Source organism: Leptosomus discolor, chromosome 3 (assembly GCF_034619465.1).
Source record: "Leptosomus discolor isolate bLepDis1 chromosome 3, bLepDis1.hap2, whole genome shotgun sequence".
Classification (NCBI taxonomy): Eukaryota; Metazoa; Chordata; class Aves; order Leptosomiformes; family Leptosomidae; genus Leptosomus; species Leptosomus discolor.
Window position 1 is genome coordinate 66664221 of NC_141393.1, and position 22012 is coordinate 66686232.

At 39.4% G+C, this 22012-nt stretch overlaps 1 protein-coding gene across 3 annotated transcripts in view; it reads right to left on the minus strand.

Moving 5' to 3' along the window:
* The window catches only part of RGL1 (ral guanine nucleotide dissociation stimulator like 1), an 81848-nt gene that overhangs the window by 57796 nt on the left and 2040 nt on the right, over positions 1–22012 (minus strand). The gene's annotated exons all lie outside the window — the stretch shown is intronic.

Here is a 22012-nt window from a genome sequence, read left to right on the forward strand (position 1 = left end):
AACTCCACCATCTCCTAAATCAATAACAAATCTTAGCAAGAGGGAGTAGAGACTCTAGGTAAAAGTATAGTTCAAATTCTGAATAATACAAGAATAGGATGCTACCCAAATAATGACATACAGCATTCTAGTCATTAATTCAGAAATATCACTGGAAACAATTGCCATTACCCCAAAAAACACCGGTCTGCAGGTTTTTTCCAATGCAAATATTATCTATAGAGATTCTGAAAGGGAGAATCATGGAATGAAATCAATGTAATTGTTTTTCAATAGGCAGACTGGAAAAAGTACTGAAAGAAAACAACTGGGATGAACAATAAGTAAATGAGATTCAAATAACCTTCAGGCTTAGTCGTTTAAAACATTATCACTTTACTAAAGACTTCTTTAATTCAGAAATTCTGCAAAATTATTTTCAAGAGCACCTAACTAACTAGCGTCTCTTAAAAATTCTTACTGATTTTGACAGATTTGATTTTTTTTTTTTTTAAACACACTTTTGACTTCCCTTCAAACTTACAGCTTTTCCAGATGTGGAGTTTTCCACTCTACTTATTTTTATTAACTTACTGGACAGACATCCCATGCTGGAATAAAACTGCCTAAATTGCAGTAACTTATACGTTAACCAAAAATAAGGCACTCTAATCAAGAATGGCTGTTTCATTTCGCTGTTTGCCTAAATGTGAATCAGCTTTAACCTTATGAAAGTAGGTATAAGACGCTTTTTTGTGATTTTGCCCTTATTTTTTGATATTGCTTTCTTACACATAGGCCCTCCAGCCTAAGCCTTTAATATCTACACTCATCCTGGGGGGGGGGGGGGGGGGGGAGGGGGCGGAAATAATCAAAGCATGGAATGATTAAGCTTCAAAAGCTCCAGAAATACAAATATCCATAACATCAGTCTGAGGGACATCAGTCTGAGGGAAGAAAAACCTAAAGTATCCTTCATTTAACATGCAGTCACACATCACTTAAAGAAAGTAGCACGATGGATGAAATAGAGAAGTTTTTTGACAAACAATGGGGTTTCATGGCAAAAACACACATAATAATATGTTTTCAAGATGCTATGTAAGACTCCTACTCACTTTAGTGAAATATTTTTGTAAAGAACAACTGCAAAGATATTAACAAGTTATTTGACATAGCATTTCCTTCCAACAAAGATCTTAATAAACTTTATAATTGAGCCTGCTCCCCTTAAAATGAAGGAAGCAAGATTGTCCTGCACATATACTAACAGGTAAAATCCACAGCAGCTGACAATCATGCTGAACTGACTCAAACTTACACACATTGTACTGACTCCCCTCAGCCGCACCACACGACTACTAAGAAAAAAAACAACCTGTAAAAAGTAGTAATTTTGCACCAACAATATCACACAACAGTGCACATCAGAAAGAGCAGTGACCAGACTAAGCTTATCAAATGAAGCCACACGTATTTCTAGTGTCATTAGGGTAGGCCCCGGGGTGCACACATCCATGCTTCCTCTTCCAATCAGTTCTGCAATGCTGGCAGTATTTAAGAGCCTTGCATCCCACCACTCTCCTCTCTGTCTTTTGTCCTCTACTCTGCAGAACTGTCAGCCTGGAAAACAGCTTGCATGAGATAAGACTCTGAATTTTAAGAAAAATTTCCACTCTAGGAAATCGTGGCTTGACATGCAGGATTTGTGTGGCCAGACTCAGGCAGTATAGATGCTTGCCCTTGCAAGACCAGCTGCTTTTATTGTATGGTGCACTTGGAAATGAAATGACTGTGGATCTCTCTGCAGAACTCCTGCCACTTCACTAACTCCCACTTCCTCATTTTGGATGCTGCTGAAAATCAGAATTCTGCATGTTGACTGCACCAAACTCAGAAGCCAAAATAACTTTATGAGCTCTTTCCTGTGATTCGACAGCTAGGGGTATTCCTGGATTTCCAAAGCTCCACCCTTTTCCTTTCGTTTCTTACCACATAAATAACCTTTCTTGGCAGCAACCCAGAGTTTCCAGGACCAATTAATCCGTGATCATTATACAAAAGGCATTCTCATTTTCTCGTATCCTTAGAGCTCACAGCCTGGTTGGTATCCGTCTGAAGAGCTGGCAAACAGTAACAAAAGCTGTGGGTCAGATGTAGAGGTAAGAAAAAAAAAAAAAAAGCAAGCTTCTTACGCAAATGCTGTTGCTCAGTTAGAACCCTTTCACTCAGGCACCTTGCAGCTACTTAAAGCCACTCTAGGGAAAATAAGAAACAACACGCATACCATGGCGCTGAGCTGTGCATTCTCGCACCTTCTGTAGTTATGCAAATTTAGACTCATTTGGATATCAGTGAACTATGTGGGACTAGCTCTAAATGAATCAAAGCAAAAGTAAAGAAGCCTAATTTATGCATCACTTCTCACTGCATGAATCTAAAGGAGTTTAAGCAAGTGCATTAAGAAATTGAATCTTCAAAGAGGTCTACATTAAAATGGCATTGTTCAACTCTTACAAATGGTGGAACTTATTTAACCATGGGAACATACAAATTCCTCCTCTGAATTTGGCCCACTTCTTAGAAGCATTTGAGCAGCAAAAGAAACTTAGCCATAATATTCAGCAAGATGCAAGTCCTCTGAGAGGTTCACTAAGCAGCATACAAGCTTTTTAAAGAGATCAAAAAATTGCCCCAACAGTTTAGCCCCAAATCTCCATCTCTAGCTATCTTGTATGATTTATTCACTTACATTCTTATTGCTTCCTACCTATAAAAAGCTCCTTCTCATTCTGCCTCTCACCTCTCTTGCTAGAAGGACTTTTAACAATATCAAGACAAGCCCTCCCACCCTCTTCTCTTGTCTCACTTACTGTCTTCATTGAAGTTAACTGAACCTGAAATATCAGATTATTTAAATCCTTTTCATTTTTGTTTGTCATGTTTCACAGTTCTACAGTTCACCACAATCTTGCTCTCTCTTAAGCATGCCAGGGATGTATTATTTTCATAATACATCAGTATGAATAATATTTCTTATGTCAGTTTAGACTGGACATTGAAGCTTAGCAAGATCCTAATTTAAAATAGAAAAGCAAGAAAAAGAAACCAGTAAGTCAGGTAAGACTCTTAGTCATGTGCATCTTACATTGTTTGAGGAATAACTGTCACCAAATGACATTTGCTAGAAACACACTTCTAACCCAGCAAACAAATATGTCTCATATTAAATAACCTTCCAAAGCCCCTCTATATTAGAGGAGAATTACTTCTGTAAAACTCAGCATCCTCCTCTCTTCAGTGCATAGGAATACCAAATTGTCCAATCACCAAACTGAGCAGTAAATAAATACTCAAAATAATACCTAAGTGAGCAGGGCACCAGAAGGAAGGCAAGGAAATAGGTTTTATTGCCCATTTTGGCAGTAAAATCAGCCCATTTTGTAAAACATTTTGACTTCTGGAGTGAAGGAAGTGTTACATAGTGCCTGCATGAGGGAAGTGCTTTACATAGTCTTTGGACTTGCATAAAACAGTCGGTGATTAACTGTCAAAACTAATAAAAGCTTTTACAGGTATGGATTATAGAGGGTCCCCAAGAAAAGGAAATAGGCAGCTGGGGCAGCTCCCCTGTGCCCCAGAAACAGTAAACAGTAATTACTGTTTCTGCTAACAAACCTTATCTTAATGTCTCTTTCTCCCTCTCCACACTCTCACTGCTTCCAGTCTGTCCTGGAAATTTGTAGGTGCCAAAGCCTGCTTATAGTTCCCAGGCTGAGTTACTTACCAGAAACCATAAAGGAGAAAGGAAGTAGTGTTGAGTGGTGAAAAATAGTACAAAAAGGTGGCAGACAGCTCAAATATTTCACTTGACTCTGAAACAGGTTTCAGTAATCTTGACTATGGATTACAATGACAGGTGTACTGCGTCTTCCACCTGAGGAGTACTTAGAGGTTCAAGCTCACAGCAGAGCAAATATTCTATTTACATACAGAATGCAAGTCTCAGTTATGACTATCTGAAAACACAGCATAATCAAGCAGGATGTTTCTACTGTTCACCATCCCTGAAGTTAATATCCTCCATACCTACAAAATTAGACAAATCAGATTATACAGTTAAATATGCATTTGGCCACCACGAAGTTTAGCCAGAACTACTGGCCAACCTTTGCAAGAAGTGCAACTATTTTCTCTGCTCACAGATTTTAACTAGCTTCAAAAATATTAGCTGCACAAGGCAGAATCTCAGTTAGTCGCAGATGGTAGGGAGTTTGGCTGTTCAGACAACAGTGTTGCAGGAAGAAGACTCCCTCCTGGTAGGTCCTCAAAAGGTAGCTCAAGAGAGTCTTAGCACTCTGGAAATTCAGCCCATGATAATATTAGCCCTGTGTAGAGCCATATACAATTCCTCTGTGTGCCTCAGGTTTTCAAGCTACGGAAGGGCAGATGAGTACTGACCTCCTCTATAAAGTACTTCACAGTCCATAGATGACAAGTACTATAAAACTAAGTAATATCACTTCTACGCTGAGTCCATACCACAGATGTAGAAGACCACCAAACCAACCCAGATTTGTTGCAATAAGCAGATGGCGGAAGCTAACAATGGCAACTGAAACAATGACAAATCCATGCATCCAGCTCAAAGGGCCAGATCCCAGCTCAGTTCTTTGTAAAGTCTACTGGGAGCTTGAAAACAGCCTCTTACCAAAATGAAAACTTCTCCCCAGGTCCTCCTCATCCATTTTACCATCTTTGGAGGCGTCAGCTGCCAGTGTCATGTAATATCAGTCAGTCTAGATCTTAATAAAGGGGTGAGACACCAGAGTATTCAGCAGAAGAGACCCACACATGGCCTTAGCTTTTGCACTGCTACTGAGCGATTGCAAAATACTGTCACAAGCCTAGAACTAAGGGCACGGCAAGCAAGAAGTAGTACAGACCCAGGTACAAACAAATACTTTGAAAGAAGAATACTGTCAAAAATTTTTGTTAAATGATGTGACACGCCGATATGCATTGTAAGCACCCAGGCTGAAAACACATAATGGAATTCACTTACTAGTGTGTAAGTCTGCTACAGAAAAGCTAACTAAACTCTGAAAACGTGACATAAATGGCTAAGGCCATGTCAATTTCCCAACTTTAAAAGCATTTCTAACAAACATGAACACGCACAGGTAACAACCTACTTCCTCACTTCAGTAAGTTAGGCAGCTTAGGCTAAATTACTGACCTAAAAAGCTCATGTTAGTCCCTTTTTGTCCTTCCAGAACTCCTTTTGTATGCAAATATTAAAGAACTTCATACAAGTCAGACTGTATAAGCTAGTAGAAGCCAGGTTACCCGATTCAACAACATGTGACAACACTGCGGCCTCTACACAGAATACTTTCTCCTATTTTAAACTAATCTAGATTTCAAATGCCTACAATATTGAACCTTTCTTCCCATGTCACCTACATCAATATCCTCCCAGACATATTAAAAAAAAAAAGCTGCTAAAGTCATTGTCCAAGCCCATAAATAACTCAGTCTGCCTTGAAATCAAAAGCCTTGTTCTTCAAACCTTTGTATGTAGCCCTGTCCCACGCTTATCTCCTGGTCTCACCCACCTCAATGATTATGCTGCAACTACTGCATAAATGCAATTTTAATATGGTGTCCCCTCCCATCTCCCTAACTCCTTATTTTATAGTTATATGACCCTTCATTATTTTGACACAAGGCTAGACATCACAGGATTACTTCCAGTACAACTGAATTCTGATGCCACTTCATACTGCTATGGTATCAGCCCAATGACATCATCACCACACAGAAGTTGAAAATTCTCAATTATCTTCATATTTATAAGCTGCCCGGATGTTAAAGATGACAACAACTGTATATCTACCCTAAGAAATACCAGAGGAAAGCTATTACACAAGTTTTGTTCGTGAAACACTGGTCAGTAAAGCCATTTGCCATGCTTCTTTCATGAAAAATGCTATAACAAAACAAGGTGTCATTTTTTAATAAATGCCAAGTATAGCAAAACCAAGATATGACTGATATTACTAGTAGCAGAGGCAGACAAGAGTTAATATGTCAAGAGCCACATTTTATGAAAACTATAGGTCAGCACAAAAACAACTTGTATTTTGACCATTCAGAAACATGAAGACCATTTTTCACCAGCATCTATATGTTGCTGGTAGTCAAAAATTGTGATACTTTTCCTGTGAGAAGTCATGCTATTTTTTTTGCCCTTCCAGGAGTTTAATTTAATTTAATTGTGGAGTTCATCATCACTTTCTGTTCAGCCAGTAGAAACACAGAACATCCTGTATGAGAGAGGAACTCAAGATGGATTTAAGGATGCCACAAGTAATAATGCTGTTGCATAATGGTAGCATGAATGCACATTACATAACTCAGAATGGCTTTATTCATCCTGATTGTATTGTTGGCTTCCCTTTCACACTGCAAAGCTTCCTTAAACAGTACACAGAAATTAAAATTATACCAATTCAGGAAATCAGTATAAACAGCAAGGCAAGAGTGATAGATTTTAATAGTATGAATACCTGGAAAATAAAACTGTAGGTGTATGGAGATTACATGCATTCTAACAGAGGAGAAAATATTTAGCAGAAGACTGATTCAGATTTTAAAATAAACTGAACTTGAAACATAAGGTATTCTTGTAGAAGAAAGTATCCAGGAAATGTTGTTTCATAATAATTACTGTGAGCAATCTCTATTGCCAAGCTTTTTTAATATTTTATAAAAGAAATAGGTTTGCAGTAAGTAACCATTTTTATGACCACAGCATGAATACATACCTAAACGGCATTATAAATTTCATTTCAATGGCTGTGCTTTTTACTACCCTTGGTTTTGAAACTAAGAGACCTCTCCAGGGTGGTGCCTGAGTAGAAAAAGCAGTAATAGTAAGCTAATGTTACCTAATATTAAGAGTTACTAACTTGAACATTTATTTAAGTTTTGAAAGAGTCCAAAAATATTCACTCAATCATTAGTTCAAGCCAAACAGCATTTTTACTGTATTACTTAGACATCATATGGGACCCGATTATGGAATCTCTTAGGATTCTTCTCTTGTACATGTATATACACATATAGAGAAAGGGAGTGTCTATGTATGACTACACGTGTGTCTGTATGTACCATACCTGTGATGGCAACATCCTTGTGCCAATTCTATAGGTATCTTCTCTGACAAATTCTGCATTTTGTATGACAAACTGCACAAGCATATGGCAAGTAAACATACTGCATACCTACGCAAATTACTGCATTCTTGTAACTACAGCACCCGGCCATTAACCCATGTCTTTTGACACAGCAGAAAGCAGCACAGGTCACATGAGCTGGCGCTGGACCCGCTGCAGACATTTGTATTTCAGTTTAAGAATGCTACGTTGCAGTTGAACTTAAGTCCTTAGGCAACGGACACAAATCAAAACACACACATAATTATGAGGAAGTATTGAGTCAGAATGCAAAATAAGTATAGCTTACAAGTAAGGGGGAAATAAAGAGCAAAAAATGTCAGGCTGCAAGAAAAAGCAGAAATTGTCCATGTTTATTGTCTGGGGTTTTTTTTGGGGGGTGGGGTGTGTTTAATCAGGAGTTAATAGCATAGCTCTGTTCTTTTCCGTCCTGTTCTAACTTTATGGCCACCTGATATTTTCTGAACAAAATGACTGTTTTCGCAGGAAGAATGCAAGCCTCATGATTTAAGTAAGTGTGCAAGAGTTCATTAATGTTTTGTGTGCTACAAAGAGCCAGCAGACCAAAAGCACAGCCAGAATCAATCTGAAGCACTCAATGGGAGGAATGCAAAAGTGTAAGATCTGACTTCCAAATGAAATACTTTATTGTTACTTATGAAACATTTCCAACAGCAGCACAATGGCTGCCATGTCAAAACTCAAGACACCATCCCTGCCCTAAAGGATTTCTACTCTAAAAATACAAAATGCACCACAGGTAGAGCCAGAGACTAATACAAATCAAGCAAACAGACAAAAGGATGTGTAGGCATATCTTTGTAATAATTTCCTTGTTGTATTTGCATGTAATACTTAAATTGGCTTCCAAATGCACCTCAGGAGCATGTAGTTAGCTAATCTCTTTTGCACTGAAGACAACAGTTAATCCTGAAGGGTGTACTGACTTGTTGTTTGCACCCCAACAGCAATGAAGCTTTGAAATGTTACCAACCTCATCTAGTAAGTTCTATCCACATGAATACTATAAACAACTGAAGGACATTCTGCACTTGATTCGAGTCAAAACAGAAACTCAGTATAATTCAATGCATGAAAGCTTATGTGGGACATAAACTATATACAAGAGGAAATAAAACCCTAGATAGCTCTTTAACATGCAACGGTCTTTCTGCTTTAGGATATACAGATACTCAGAAGTTTAGATCATTGATTTTTAAGAGTCAGAAGAAACCACTGAGATCAGGAAGTCTAAGCTACTACATGAGGTATATCACAAATCTCCAGTTTGAAGCCCAATAGCTATGATAATATGAACACACCTGAAAGCATTCAGTCATTCCATATTGTTCAATCACTCTGAGACCTTTCAATAGGAAATGCCACTTTCTAATAAAAACATTTCGTTTTACTCACGCAAAGAGCACATGGTCTCCCTAGAAAGGAAGAAACATCTATTGACTGGGAGAAAGGTTGAGCCTTTGTAAGGAAAGGCAACTGTACAAAGCAGCTGTGGGAGTGGGAGCAGAAAAGAAAATAATCCTTTAAACTGCTCTCAGAACAAAATGGTGGAACAACGTAAGAATAGATGAAAGAGAGAACATAATAACAGGATCACTCCACAAAAGCACTATTAGTGCAATTGTGGCCCAGTGGCAGTATTGCTGACTGTAGTCCACAGGCCCTGTGCTGGAGACCCACACAGCACTTCAAAGCCACTGCAATCCACTCCAACTCAGCAAGCCACTCCATGGGGGAGAGACTCCTCTGCATGCTGTGTGGTGCACTCCTGGGGTCTTCCTGGAAGGTTTTAGGAAGAAGGAGATAAACTCTGGTGTCTCATCCAACACCCTTTCTCTGCACAGAAATGGTTAGAAGACCCAGGCCTCTGCATCTGTAAGCAGCAGAAAATATTGCTCTCCAAAACTTCAATGGTAAAGATTGTACAACAGAGTCACAGGGCTATCAGGAGGATGTTGCTCTGCTACAGAACTTTTCTTGCGTGTCCAGCACAGAAGAGTTTTCTCTCTCATAGGTTTGAATCTATACAGTTGTATTAAAGTACAAGAGTTTGCCTCTACACTCCTCAGATCACTAAATTTCAAAACTGACAGTAAGTATAGTACAGGTGAGAACATTAAACCCACAGAAGATAAGTTGGTCATTTCAAGCCACAGGGTGAGTCACTAGCAAACAAATACTCAGCACAGGACTCCTAACTTTTTTTTATTTTTCAGTACCTTTCTAAATCCAGTATCATAGTTCTCCTCAAATTGGTATGATGGGGCCATTATATGTAATAATTCACGTGCTCAATACCATGAGTTCATTCTCAGTGAAGATTTAATGTTATTTTTGAGCCATGGGAGACAAGTGGAGCAGCAGCAGCTAAGAGACCACCACCACCACCAATTTCAGTGGCGTTTGCATTATGCAATAACTTCTGCAGTGACGCAGGGCTGAGCTACACAGAGATGGTTGCAAAAATTTGGACACAAATCGGTATTTGGACACAAATTGTTGGCAAAGAGGAACAAGTAAAAACTCCCTCAGACTGTAACCTAGTAACGTGACAGAGCAAAAGGTTAATGAGTACTACCATGCAAAATGGCAGAAAGCCTCACACCTAAGGTGGAGGCTGCCAAAGTTTCATTTTGATTGCAAAGCTGTTGAAGGGTAGCTGCACACTGATGGGCAACAGATGGCTTATGCAACTAAATGTAGAGTAATGTAAGAGGCCAGCAAAAAAGTCCGTTGAAAGTACTACCCTCAAAGGTCACACTGTGGCACACAGATCAGAGAAAAGATCTGAAGGGTTAGAGTAGGCAGAACATTAAATCTTTCAGCACAACACTTGGAAGCAGCAACAAAAAGCAAACAATTCTGCAAAGTATAAATAAAGACCGAAGCAAGTCAAAGGACCTTATTCTTCCACTGCATAAAAGGTCTGATGAGACCACATGTAGAGTACCATACTCTGTTCTAGCTGCCTTATTTTTAAAGTGGCTATTATGAAGTTGAATGGGGTAAAGCAAAGGGCAACCCACACAATTCCTACATTCACAGATTCTAAAACAGCAAGGATGCAAACTTTTGTTTCAAACACAAAAAAAGCAGGATCTGAGCACCCAGAGTTCTCATTGACCAGGAGTTGCAGGATTGCTGAAAAACAGGCCCACAACAAACTCCCATATTATGTTGCAATACGGCCATGACATCTTCTGGACACTAAAGTTCTCATGATTCTTTTTATGAGTGCCTGTGTTCAATTTTATTCTGCCTCGTTAAATATTTGCTGCAAACAAATTGAAACCAGAACTTTATAAACAGCAACACATAATAATTGTCATCTTAAACTAAACTAGAGGTTTTTCCTTCTGACAATGGCCAGATGCTATAGAGAAAGGTAAAGAAATAACACCCATAACATACAGAATAACCAGTCTAAAGGGAAAGACTCTTTTCAACTGCAGGGAGTGTTTGTTTTATAACTAAATCACAAAAACATTACTTGTCTTGCATTTTAAATGTCATATAGTATTCATGCATTTGTTCTCATTTTTTATATAAATGTGCAATCCTTTCTAAATCCTTCTAGACTCAGTTGGACTCAATTACTTCTTCCAGCAGCAAGTCCTTCAGGTTAATTACATGCAATGTAAAATTACACATTTCTTCCCTCCGCCCCTACTTTGCTTTCAAAACCACCAAACACTCCCTGGAGTGTCCCTTCTCCACTCACTGTTTTAAATGCCTTCACTATATCCTCCTATTCATTGCCAGTATCAAGCCTCAATCTTGTGAAGATTTAACAAATGAGCTTATTGTTAAACCTGCACAGCAACCCTAGTTGCACCAAAACACAAATATAACAGTTGCCACCTTTTCAGTGTCTCCAAATGCCAACAATCCTTTCCCATCTACGGATCTCTTTTCTAGTTCCCTTATCTTTGAGATGAGGGAACAAGCATCAGGAATAAGTAACGTACTACTGTGATGTCCTTAGCAGTATTTTCTAAGCTTCACTTCATTCTCCACTTCAGCTTAATATTTGAGCTTGCTTTTACAACTGCTGCTGCACGGTGGGCAAATGCTTCCACGGAACTCTGGACTCTCAGAAGTCCAGGTCTTCTCCCCAGGTGGTTTTAATTAATTCACTTCTGGTCCTAAACTGTTTCAATGTGCTGCTGTGCATTGTTAAGCAGCTACTTCTTGAGGCATATATGTCACATGTGGAGAAGATATTCATGTGATAACACTATGGAGCCACTAAATATATACTACCATGCAATTCTGACAGCTAATCCATCTCCCCCTGAACTTTTTCCTAACACTTCAAACTCTTTAGCAACCTCAAAAAAATAGCCTTTTTAAAGTCGCATTGTCCCAGAAACACTTTTTTGTCCTCTCTTTCCTACCTCCCCAAATAAAGGGGAACTCTACCAAATCCCAGGCAACTGCACTGCTGCTGAGCTTTAAGTGCTACCCAAATCACACTTTTGTACTATGTTGCATTACAACATATTTCACATTGTCTGTCTGGTGAAAATTTGTGGCCATTCTTTGAAAGTTACTTGGATGAAAGGTGCTGTACGAGTGCAAGACCGTATCATTTCACTTTCCTTCTGATCCCTAAATTAATAGTGGCATGGTGCTAAACTGCACTACAGTGCAGCTGTATTCAGGTGCTAGCATGAGTTCATTTTGGTCCAAGGTAGAGCGATTTCCATAAACAGTAAATGGATTTCTATGTCCAAAACACAGAATTCCTCACTATAGCTTTAGAACTTTATTAAAAGCAAAACAACTAACCAAACAAAAAAAACCACCACCCACAAAAAGCAAACCCAAAACAAATATTAAAAAAAAAAACCAAACAAAACCAAAAAACACCCATCAAAACCAACCCACATCTTCATGCATCTCAATAAAATTCTTATTCCAGAAGGTATAAAAATGTAACACAGGCTTTATAGTTCGGCCCTAAATGTAAACCTACATGCTAGTGTACCACCCATGAAGAACTACAAGTCACTTCTCAAGAACTTGTACGGCCACTGAACATGAAAAGAGAGCATTTTAAGGGTGAATCAAGAGCAAAAGAAGTTCTGGGAGAGTGCAGGGGTAAACATGACAGCTCCTTGGAGGCAACTACTGGTCAGCTGCTCAGCCCTTTAGGAATGAGGTCTAGATGTATCTGTGTTAACTATGAGGAGATACAGAAAAGTATGCAAATAAAACGTATCAAAGTATCATCCCAGGGTTCAAAGAATCAAACCAGTCCACATCCACTAGACAAAAGCAGCTTTGCTGCTGTCTAAGCAATCTGCAAAGAATATAACATTTCAAACGCAAGAGAGACATTCTGTTTTTTCTGGTGTTAAATAAAAGAGAAAGGTCTTACGCATAAAGATAATGTTTTACAATCTCTGATACTATCTTACTGGAGTGATAAGCAACACTAAAACATCACACGCATTTTGCCTCTGGTTTACAAGATACTATCCACTGGCTACACAAAGACAAGCAAGAACAGAATTCACACTGAGTTAGCATTCATTTACCCCTTTCACACAAGGTAACCCCGTTTTCTTCAAGAGGCTAGGCCATGATCTGATCACTTTGCACTCATTTCTTCACACAGCTTACAGTGCTGGCTATAGGAAGCGATATATGTTTAGAAAACAGATTCCTACAGCAGTAGTAAAAGATGCAAGTTCAAAGCATGCATTTACACACTGTCACTAAACATATTTTTAATTAGCTTTACCAGGGCTAAACTTAAATCCAAGCCTGACTAACATGTTCGCAATGCTTCAGCCTGTTCCTTAAATGAAAACATCAAAACCAAAACTGTAAAACTAATGGTTTCTCCAGGGCTATTCTCTTTACAGCATCGCAGTACAGTTCATATGCTGCTTCTCCCAGGCTTTCCGATGACACATAGCCACATTCCTTGCCAATACTCCTTTAACCCAACAAGCGACCTAGATCCTCTAGCATTCAGAAAGAAAACACCAATTTCTTTGCAAAGCAAGCTGTTTGTTTTTTTTTTTTGTTTTGTTATTCCTTACACTTCTTTCTTCTTGAAAAAGCAAGCAAAATAACATTCAGTGACGTTAGCAGCAAGACAGTTAAGATGCTACAATTCAGGAAGAACCATCCAAGAAGCACAGTTAAAAAAAGACAAGCATCCTGGCTATCGGAGGAATTCCCAGTGGAGATTAACTATAGTATAGGATGTCATTATATTCCTACATGTCACAGGTAATCTGAAAGTACATAAGGAGGCTGGCCGAAACACAGTCACACGCAATCAGTGCAAAACCAGAGCAATGCAGTCCCCAGCAACATTTGCTCAAGACACCTCCCTTAACTCTTGCTATTCCACTTAATATAACCATCATTAGTGAGAGATGCCACTGCACAGCCCTATAGGAAGGGGGGCTGCCTATGTCTCTCTCCCTAGTTCTTCAAGTTCTTGCAATAGTGTCCTACAGCCTCAACTCAGTGTTAACACCGCAAGATTAAAATACTGTCACCCTTTGACAGCATGGAATGGGAGGTTTTAAACTCAGCTGAGAGCACGACATTGTGCTACCAAGCCAGTTATCCTTCTAATTATGCATTTTGTATTTGGAACTGGGAAAGTAAAAGACAGTAATCTTTCAGGCTTCCATTTTAAAACTCATAATAAGCTCAGTTTTCAATGTTGAGTGTCTGTTCCACACACAGCCTCTATTACCCAGCTGATGACTGCATCAAAGAGTGCTACTTGGGATATCCCTGGAGCAGAGATGTGTGTCTGAACCAGGAAGAAGAAAAATATTCCATAAGAAGTCATTAATAAGGGCTATGATGTTATGGTACTATTATGCCTGCAACTGAAGGAAAGGACAGGAGGAAAGAGCCTTCTCAAAACCAAAAGGCAAACTGAATGAGATGCCATAGCTTTCTTTTTGCTAGCTATGTAGCTGTCTATAGGTAAAATAATTTGGTTCCCTCCACAATCTATGTATCTACTTTGTGATCTCCAGCAGTTGACAGGCATTTTCTGCCATGCAAAAATCAATGTGAGCACACCCTATCTTTCTTCCTTCTCCAAGACAGTTCCTCAGAGAAGACAGCATTTGGAGCAGACAATAGCGCAACCTGGTTTCTGTAAGGAGCCTGTCAGCTCCTTGGGAACTGCTTTTCTGCTTCTGCCAAACACACGGCCAGAACTACACCCTGGCCTTGGTCTGGGCAGTCAGGACAGGCTGCAGAAACCTGATTCCAGAGAGTCTGATTTAGCCAAAAGGGGCCAACATATGCTATAAATCAAGAGACAAAACAGCAAGCTGCAGCAAGGACAACGACTAGCCAAGTCCTTGCCTGCTGGTTGCACAGGAAACTACACTTGACCAGAACATCTGGGACCTAAGAGTAAGATAAAAAAGAAGTCACAGAGCTGGCTCAGAAGAGCATATGGGAGGGCAGGAGCAAGCTCAGAGAAAATTTGAGGTTTTGCATGTTCCTAAAATGTTGATTGTTCCAGCCACCATTTAAATCTCAACCCATACTTAGGAAGCCAATGTTGGAAAGAAAAAAACCCAAGATAAAACATCTTTTCTGACATATTGTTTGAGTCAAAGAGAAGGTTATGTCCTAGGTCCTAACTGGGATACAGATTAGTTATATGTTTTTGTAATGTGTTCCTAACTGAACTCTCCAACAGAAGCTTCCTGCCAGTGTATGTGACTGTAGAGGTGTTTAGAAGCCAAACTTGCCATCATGTGCAGTGTGAGACAATAATTCAAAATTCACTTTTAACGCACTACAAAATTCTCTGAAAAGGTAGTTATCAAATAATATCAGTGTTAAGAAAACACAAAAATACTTAATGATAGATTTGGTACTTTTCAGCTCTTCCCCTTTCAGAATTTTGAAGGTATTTAAAAGGACCCTTCTACAGCAGTTTGTTTAGTGTTGGAAGAACATGTTCTGCTATACACCAAATGCCTCAGCATTAAAGACACCTTGAGACAAGTAATGCTTTGAATCAATCTCTACCTGAACAACCCTAGAGCCAGAAGTTCAGCTGAGGCCAAAACAAGAAAGCAGAAAGAAAAAACCCCACATATCTAAAATCCACTCTAGACACATAACCAATGGCTAACTAAACCAGGCAGCACTGGTCATGAGGGAGCATCGTATTTCTCTGTTATCTGGATATTTAAGACTCAAAGGAAGAGCACTCTGTGCTGTCCATCTGTTAAGCAAGAAACTTGATGCTTGAGGACTGGCTTTGAAAGCTTAGCAATCATTTAAGATGTGGAGATACAGTCTCCATAGGCATCCTCCAGTGCACAGAGGCTTAGGGAAACTCCCGTTCCTGGCTGCATTTCCTGTGACCTGCCCCAATAAGAACTCCAGAGGCAAAGCGCAGGTCTCTTCCTCACTCCCTCCCAGAAAAAGGACCTCAACTGGCAAAACATTTGCAAGCATTAGGGAGCCCCTCCTGTCTCAAAGACTCATTCCTCACTGCTTCGCTCAGATTCCTCTGAGGGCTGGAGATAAAGCACTCTAGCTGGTTAACAGGAAGGTCTACAAAAGTCACTTCGTAACATTTTAAAAACTCTTGTTTGCTTTTTATTTTTGTAATTTTCTTGTCCATCTGCCCATGCCACACCCATATGCCTTTCACCTCTCATTTTCTGTGGCACTGTATCCACTCTATTCCTCCCCCTCCTCCAATTCCACACCAACATTTTCTAACAGCTCTCTGCTACTTTTCTACATCCACTTCTCCATATTCTGCTTCGCAGTGCGTATTCAGACTCCCACCCACCCCGCCCCTCCCCACTGTACCCCTCACTCCCACCTACTGTTCTCTCACTCCCTCTAGAACAATGACTTCAAATCTAAAATTTGGCAGTGACCTCCTCTTCACATACTGGTCTCTCCAGCAGCAGGAGAGACCAGCAGCACTGTCTACTTGGAATTAACCAAAGCTTGGATAAGACTATAGGGGATTTCTACCACAAAGTAACTGCTCCCAAATGTTCCTTCCCCTCTGCAGTCTCTCTTCTCCAGACTCTCCTTTCGCCTTCACCTCTTACATAACCAGCTTTGCACAATCAACTACTCTCTCTCCGATTATACATCTGGATCTCTCTTCTTCTCTTGTCACAAACTCCCACATTTTTCCTCTCAAAAATGCAGCTTCCATACAATTGGAGGATGCTGCATTCTGCTACCAAAGGAAATCAGCTTGTAATCCACCTCACCAACTCATCCAGCTCCAATGTTGATGCTGTGGGATTCTTTGCTTTCTTCACTCTTGCTGGAGTGCCACTCCACAATCTCATTGCTCTGACAATTTGAAACTTTCTTCTAATTTCTAACAGTTTATACACCTGTCTATAGCTGGTGTGAATGGTTCTTTTTTCCTCCCTTCTGCTTACTTCGTGATTTTTAATAGGTATTATATACTCCATAAATCTTCATTTTGTAAACCTAACTAAGCTATAGTCTTCAGATTATGATCAGACATATTCATAATTTTCTCAATGATCCCAAAAGTTCTCTCCTGTCTCTCCTCCAGTTTAAATAAACTTTCTCAAAAACCACTAAAACTACAGACTGTGAGCCAGGACACTCTACAAGGGAGTTCACACTTCCTGTCTCTGCTGGCAATAACATAAAACAACAGAGCATCACATTTGCCTTTTCTGTTTTGCATCATGCTGGCAGCTGATATATCCTGTGATTGACTAATGCACCAAAGTTGGAAGGGACGAGGACAAAAAACATCATCCTATAACAGAAATTATTTTAATTCATTCACAAACATGACTTTGCATTCTGTGCTACTTAATTTCAACCCACTTCTGTCACAGCAATCCTGAATGTCAGTCCGTAGGACATTTCCCTCCTCCAGCTGTTTTCTTGCTTTGCTAGGCCATCAGATTTTGTCAGCATGCTTCTGCTTTTATGTCACTGACCCTACTGAACACATGACAGCAGTTCAGCCGCAGGACTGACCCATGTAGAACTCCCATAGACACCTGTCTCCAGGCCAACAGTCTCTTCCAGCTTAAGCTGCAACAGCAGCTCTTCTTCAATAAGTCCTTCAAAATACCTTATAATTACTCAGTCTCTCCAAAGACTAATTTTTTCGAGTGATTTCAAGAGCAGATTTTCAAACAAACTGATTAAACCCATAGCCTTTTTAAATCCAGAAGATTAGTTACCTTCATGAGACAAACATCTCCTACCTATGTAGATCATACCTCCCCCACCCCAAATACAGGCACCACTGCTGTTCTCCAGGCATACAATGGCATTTCGGACTTGATCGATGAATTAAAACTCCTTGTTGCTTGACTACCATTTCATACACCAGTTCTTTTGTAGTTCTGGGCTGGACACTACCAGCTGCCCAGCGTGGGTACATTAAGCTCTTTGGCAGAAACAAAACTTGAAGACATGTGAAAGCCCTGTGTGCCGTCATTACCATCGACCTCCAGGTTGATCTTTGCCATCTTTGTGGAAAATAGGCCACAATTCATTAGTTTTTTGGGGGCTATATATACACATTAGCTTTAATTTCTATCTCATTCTCTCTGTGAAGCAGGCTTATTTTTTGTTTTTCTTATATGGCTGGCAAACCTTTAGCCATTTGTTTTCATTTTCTTTGTAACACTTGACTTCCAGCAACTCTTATTTTAACTCTTAGATACAGCCTTCTCTGCTGACAGGAGCTTTTCTCTATTTGACAAAATCTAATCTCTAAAAAAAAAATATATATTTAAACAATTATTCCTGCACCCTTTTCTGAAAGTTTTTTTTCCCCTTATTCAAACTAGAAGTGAAGGTAGAATTTGCAGTTTCGACTCACAAACTTCCAAGCTCACACATTTAACTATCTGAACTTCCTACTCCATTTGACTTCACAAATACTTCCCACAATTTCCAAATGTTTCACTGTAAAGCTAGCATCTCACAGACATACTCTACTTGCCTTTCTATAGAATTTAAGGGAAAGACACTGACACAGCATCACCTCCTATCGGATCAGTCATATTTGATGAAGGAATCAGCTGCCAATAGTTATCTACTGCCTTGGTTCAGTTCTTGCCTGTTGCCAAGAACGTTCATCCAACCAGGTAGCCTTAAATCACCCCCTTGCTTGCTGCTTTGCTATTTATATGGTCATTCATTTTCTTCTTCCTTATTGTCTTTCTCTATTCATTCTTTTCTCTTTCCATCACTGTTAGGCCCATTCTGCTAGCCCCTAGCGCATCTTCATTGTATGCATCCATTGGCATATGGCACAAGCACAACAACCAGGCCAATTACCTTCACTAGAAAGACCTTTTTTCGTTCACCTCTTTCTTCAATTTTGTCCGCTCCATAGTCAAGCAATTTCAGTATTTAAATTTAGTCTCATTCCACATCTGCAGTTCCAGCTCCTCAAATTCTCCAGCCCTTGTTCCTCTTTGCAAAGGACCACTTGAACAATTCTCATTTCTACCACGCCACAAGTGCAGAAGTTTCTTTCCCGTGGTCCTCTAATCCTTTCACTAGTCCAATGAATCCCATCCCACCTCATACTGCTTTCTCTTGTACCTTTTGCTTCCCATAGTCCCATCACTCTCCTAGTCAAAATCTCTTTCAGCCTTTCACCTCTTAAACATTCCCCCCATCTCTCCATTTACTTCTCTACCTGCTGCTTCTTCCTTTCTCTTTCAACTAACTGTTTACTTTTCAGTTTACTATTTACAATAAATCACTGACTGGAGTTTACCTTTTCCAATGCCATCCATACTCCATCAGCATACTGCTCCTGGTCACAGAAATGCAGCTGTTTAGCAGCTGATCTGCTTTTACAGCCACTGCTTTAATGTTCGTATCTGCTTCTGGCTACGGTATGATTCAGCTTGTCTCTGCTTCATTTCATGGGTACCTGGCTGTCAGTTCAAGATCAAAAACCCCACAGAACTGTAAACTTTTCTCCTGTCTCTTCTGCTTTGTTGTCTTTTCTTCATGGACAATACTATCATCTGTTTGACACACAGGGTGTCAGCCTCCCTATGGGCTGTCTTTACATCCTCAGAGGTAAGCTGAATCTCATTTTTCAGGTACTTTCTGTGTCATGGTTTTAAAATACAACCTTCTCTTTCTAGCCACATCATTAAAATTCCTCTCAAACATTCTATTCCAGTTACTGATAGGCCTTTTTCTCTACCCTGATGTAATGCTATTCAAAGCGATGCTGAATGTCCACTCAAAATCCTGTTGCAGAAAGAATTCTCCTTATTTCCTCTTTTGAGCATGCCATCCATCTATACAAATCTCTACTTCTCCATCCTTCTCTCTCACAAAGTTAGGTCATGTATCTCAGTTTCTATGGCCTTCATGGCTTGTTCCAAATCATATCTCTCAAGATCCTGGAGACCTCTCAAGGTCTATCCTGGAGACACCAAACCCCACTTTGTTTTCAAGAAATGCCTTCACACTCACTCTTTTTGAACCTCTCATGTCTGGGAGGCACTCTCTCTCAAAATCTCCAAAAGTTACATTTGACTTTTGAAGTTAAGACTCTCCATTGCCTTGATGTCCACAAATAACTTGAGAAAAATCAGCCTACTGCAAAATTGATACCACTGCCTCGGATACCAATCAACATGTGAGACAACATATGTGTACAGAAAAGCCTCATTTGATATGTAGTCTGCAAGTTCTTTTTAGTCAGGATAGCGCTTTTGTGCAGCATCTATCACAATACTGAGCTACTACTAGGGCTTTTAATATATCATAATACTGTAGTGCCTAAAGTCTTAAGCTTCACTAAATATTCAGTGACTAAGCATTTAGTGACAAAAACAGTGGAATTGGAATCCTTTGATGTCTAATATTAAATCTTAAACTAAGAAATTTGGTGTTTAAACAAAACCTTCACACTTTTGAAAGTTATGGAACTGCTGATGACTGTGTAAGTCACAGCCTGTTTGTCTTTTTCTTTTAATTGTAAAAGTTTGAAACACAAGACAGACACTTCTGTATTTAAATAGGCAAGGGTTTATGGTGCTTAAGCTGTAATCTTACGGTTGGCTTTTAAACAGACTATTCTCTCATAACAGGGCCAACCATTCAGGAACCCTGGATGGGTTCTTAGGATAGAGAATTTTGAGACAGGTTTAGCAGGCTTCTTGAAACATAAAAGATCTAGGTTCATTAACGTACTGGTACCTGTACAAGCACATACTTAAGCAAGATTTCAAGTTTCTCAGTAATTAAAGGAATTGGTAATAAATCCTGACACGCTCAGAATAAATAAGACCTTTTATATTCCTTTCAACACAGGTTCTATGAAATTTTCAGTTAGATCTGCATTTCTCTCAGACATATCAAATAATTTATCATCTTACGGTTTTCAGCTGAAAAGCCTTCAAATCACTGTACAAGTGCAGCATCACTAAGAACTAACCACTCTGGAATCACTGGATCAAATCCCTGCTGTGATACCACACAATATGTAACAGCCACACTCAACATTGAGGTTTTGAAAGACTTGAGCTTTGCAAGTCACAGGGACTTGACCTGCACCAATAAACCACAAGAAGCTCAGTGCCTCAGAGCGCGTCAAACTGCTAAGTAGACCTTTACAAGACACAAACTGACATTGAAAAATTAACTTTTAAAGAAGTAAACTCGTGTACGCAAACAGAGTAACAGATTTGTAATATTTGTTACAACGAAGGTTCGATACTTGCTGGTGTACAAATGGGTTGTTCCCATACTCTTCTGTTGACCTTCAGTCTTCAACTAAGCCTGACTTAGAGCACCATAAAAAATATTAAGACCAAAATCGATAAATCCAACATCATATAAATCTAGTGCTACGAATTTCAAAGCATAGAAAAAAAAATTAACATCATAAAACCCTATTTTAAAAAAAAAAAAATTTAAAAAGTCACCTGATGACAATTATAAAAGAGACAATTATGTTTTTCAAGGCAAAATTGCTGGGGGCGGGGATGGCTATTCATAAATAATGTTCTGGGTTAGAGGCTATTTATTGACTTTAGGACCACAGTAAAGCCATTAATAAAACAAGATCACAAAAAGAGCTTAAAATATTTTATGTTCTGAAGAGCTTAAGGGAAACAAACAGCCCACACGTTTAAAAATAAATATTTTTAAATAACATGCATGAGATTTTTCACTCATGAAAGACGCCAGCCTGGAAGCTGAAGTCACCAATTTATGCCTGGAACAGGTGCGGACTTCTGACACACTGCCACCTTCCCCACAAACAGGGCTTGATTCTGACCTGAAAAAACTAGCACTAGCCACAGAAAGCTAAAAGTCACTTCCGTGACCCTGCAGTCCCTTGTCCTCCTATTAAGATTGGCACCATCAGCTGTGGTGATGATCTCAGCAACAGATACATACTCTTCTTCTGAGAATATGACCAAGAGCTTGCAAACTTGTTCTGCACACAAGGACCAACATAGCCAAAACAGAAAAAAAAAAAATCTACTTTTGTAAAGTATGTTTATGGGACAGAGACACATTCAAAATGATCGCCTCTTATGCAAAACAATAATCTGGGAAATTTACAGGAGCTCCAAAATACCTTCTAATATTTTTTCTGGTAAAAACAGGAGGCAGAGATGAGAAATCTGCCACTAAAAGGAAGCAGATTTGAAATTATCTGCTCTGAGTAGAACTCTATGTACTTCTTGGAAACATGGGGAGAGAAGAGGAGGAGAAGAGAAGAGGACAGAACTGCTTATATTTCT